Genomic DNA, 3,323 nt, shown 5'->3' with positions numbered 1-3,323 from the left:
AAGAGTAGTAATAAGGATGGAACTAATTATTTTGGAAAAACAGAACCACTCGATTTGCAATTATTCTCTAAATTATAAAATTTCACAATCACTCTATCAAACAACGTATCAAGAACTTATATATATATATATATATATATATTAGGCCAGAAGCAACATGCAAAGCACGTTTACTTAGTTGGGTGAAACATATCATTATTCTAATATACTAAAACATTTTTACAAAAAAAATATAAATGAAGTATAATAATTACATGTCTGATACATAAGAAAATATAAAGATTAGTTCAAAATACACCATAGTTTAATACAAGTTTGAGTAGAGTAACATAGACAAATGAGATGATATAAAATTTTTATCGATTCCTAAGCTAATTGATAGGATTCTATTGCATATAAAAGGAAAAAAAGACTTTGCTAAAGTAATGGAAAATGATGGATTCTCCATCACTTTCCTGGAACTCGAAAGCTGTTTCACCAGATGCTTTTGTTCTTCTGAAAACACTGCCATTTCCAAGTGATTGTTTGGTAGGAAACTGTTTTCCATACTTGGACCATAGGATCCTTACTATAAATTTTGATACAACAGGTTGTAAAGCTCCATGATCAGGCATATTCGTTGGTCGATCCATCATCCATGTATGTATAATTTGCAGCACAAAACCCACTTAAAACTGAGATGTGTTGAGGAAAACAGAAATTCCGATGGAACCATTGCTTTTCTCACTTGGTATCCTAGCTCCTTGAACAGAAACAGATGGGCTTTCCCAAGAGGCTTTCGCGAATGCAGCGTTAAGGTCTTCTACTCGAGAGTAACCTTGCCCTGCTCCTCTCACCTAAATTGTACAGACCGCAAATTAAACTTAGTGATAGAAGTCTGAACACAGAAATGGAAATTGACCACTAATTCACCCAAAAAAGTACCGTTTCTAAGCAGGCAGAGAGTATTGTCATGCCTGGCAGTGCAGCAATTCTACGCTGCACATTAACAAAACATAAATAGATGATTGTAGAAATAGATTACGACAAAAGTGGCAAACTAAAGAACCATCAAATGGTGGCAAACCAAAGCTAAACAGCCTACCAGGCGTTTAACTCGAGTTTTGTAAATGAATCCTCCAACGCAAAACAGTGTTGAAAAGACAATGAATTTGCTCCTGTCCAAAGTTCAAATTGTCCACACATCAATATTCAAAATCACAACCTGTAAAATTCAACAGTGAACTCGAGCTTTCTTTTATGTAATCGCCAATTGGGATCCAGCTTTTCTTGGAACCTGGCCGTGAACAAGTTTACTTAACATATGTCTAGCTCTTTATTACTATGCATACAATAGTTCATTTAATTTTTGCTCCAAATGGAGCCACAAAAACTTTAGCAATCATGCGTTTCAAAAGGCTTTTGAGATCCCAACTGTATGCATCTTCGGCAAGTTAGGCCCAAATTTGTAGCATTTCCATCATAGAGGTAGCAGTTCACAAAATTATATACCAAGAATTAACACTAAGTAACAGGAATAAGAAAGAAGATGAATTCGAGGAACAATGTAGAAGACCTGCAAGTTGACTCGTAAGTAACATTGCATATGCATCCAGCACCAGCAGGGCCTAAGCGCTCTTACTAAGAAGATTCTGGACCTCTCCAGCACCAGCAGGGGCTAAGCAGAGTCCTATATTAGCTAAAAACTGGGGCGACTTCTGTTATTTTTTCTTTTAAAACTAACATCAATCTAAAAGTCATCTTACTCACACCCCCCTCCCTCCAAAAGAAACAGTCTTGTAAATTTCTTTCGGACGGTACAAACATGAATTGCATGGCAAAAGAAAGTACCACCCACATCACTCAGGTTGAAAAAAAGCTTACTTGAACAAAGCCAACTTGCCCTGGACCAGCAACAAAGTAGTTGAACAAATCATATCGGCCAAAAAAAAAAAAAAAATCAGATATCAGTTCACAGCTTTACAAGCTCTCGACAGAAAAGTTCAAAAATAAAAATCTAAAATGCTCACGCTTGTTTCGCTTTCGCATCGTCGTAATTATCATCCAATATGAGCACAGACGATTCCTTCTTGGGCGATCGAGGAGGCTCCTCTTTACTCACTCCCACGTCCTTCTCCTCCGATTCCTCGGTCAAAGCCTTCAAATCCGATATATGATTCCTTTCCGGTTTAATTGCTGATTTCGGTTGGGACACCGATGACGCCAGTACCGCTTGGGGTCGGCCAAATCATACGATGCTCCACCATTTTCAGCAGCGGATCCCGAGCTCTTCTCCCATTTCGTGGTTTCCGAAATGGGGGCGTTCCTGACTGTGAAAATCGAAGCATTCTCGTCGTCGTACTTGACCGGCCACCATTTTTCCTCTTTGGTGCAACTGATTCCAAACAAAGACACAAATTTTATCAGTCACTCGAGGAAGAAAAGAATTTCAACTCCTAGAAAAAGAAAGTAATGCAAGAGAGTACTAAAAAAATACAGTAAGCCATCAAGGCCCAGACTACCCACCAACGATGGATCCATTTCATTTGGGTTTTGGGATTTTGGAATAGGGAAAATGGAACTCCAATCGCGTGGAGCTTTTGCATTATCGCTCGCTTGCAATTCTTCCTCCGCATTGAAAACCCGTTGTTCTCCCTCTTCTTCATCAATCCGATCGATTTTCTCGCTGAAAGGCCGAAACGACTCCTCGAATCTGGCCAGTAGCAGCTTGGCCATGGCGTGCACGGTGTGGCCTCAAATTGCTTCATCTTATTCACTATTACACGTTAACGGGAAAACAGAAGTGAACGGAAAGAGGATGAAAGTTACCGGAAAACAAGAAAAATTACTGTAGCTCGTTAGATAGACAATTATATAATAGATATATATATATATATATAGTTTATAATGTTTTGCTTTAGTTTAGTGAGTCTTCTAAAATGTTTCTTTGTGGAATGTAGAAAGAACATAGAAAAATTGAACGCATCAATACCCCAATTAGCGCTACGGTGGCCGGTTTACTCTTGGCGAAGTGTATTGGTCAGCGGAACCACACTGGGAAATAGCACGTGTGAGCTGTGCGGGGCATCCCTGTGTGGGATTGGGTTGGAACTAATCTTTTTTTTTTTTTTTTTTTAAATAGACTTCAATTCAATTCATGAATGAAGAAAGTTACAGCTGTGACCAATAAGTCCGGGTACCAACCTTCATTACAAGCTAACTACTCATCTGTTATAAGCTTCCCTACACACAACGTTCATTGTGTCGGACACTGTCTAAAAAACTTTAAAAAACTTTCCAAAAATTTTCATTGTGGCCGGTTGGAACTAATCTTTTGGTTGGAT

The 3,323-nt window shown here is 38.5% G+C and overlaps 1 long non-coding RNA gene across 4 annotated transcripts; it reads right to left on the bottom strand.

Moving 5' to 3' along the window:
* Nucleotides 1-282: 282 nt before the first annotated feature.
* On the bottom strand, nucleotides 283-3,091 carry LOC122275255. 4 transcript variants are annotated; one of them, XR_006228517.1, is made up of 7 exons: nucleotides 2,972-3,091; nucleotides 2,506-2,755; nucleotides 2,010-2,374; nucleotides 1,556-1,883; nucleotides 1,085-1,276; nucleotides 925-978; nucleotides 283-836 (listed from the first exon to the last, which is right to left on the bottom strand). It is a non-coding gene; the product is annotated as an uncharacterized LOC122275255 (long non-coding RNA). The 4 variants fall into 4 exon arrangements; XR_006228515.1 differs by lacking the exon at nucleotides 2,972-3,091 and having other exon boundaries at nucleotides 2,506-2,937; XR_006228516.1 differs by lacking the exon at nucleotides 2,972-3,091 and having other exon boundaries at nucleotides 1,085-1,204; nucleotides 2,506-2,937.
* Nucleotides 3,092-3,323: the final 232 nt, after the last annotated feature.

The sequence above is a fragment of the Carya illinoinensis genome, chromosome 9, assembly GCF_018687715.1.
Source record: "Carya illinoinensis cultivar Pawnee chromosome 9, C.illinoinensisPawnee_v1, whole genome shotgun sequence".
Lineage (NCBI taxonomy): Eukaryota > Viridiplantae > Streptophyta > Magnoliopsida > Fagales > Juglandaceae > Carya > Carya illinoinensis.
The sequence above is the reverse complement of the archived record's forward strand: the minus strand, read 5'-3'. Positions and strand labels throughout refer to the sequence as shown.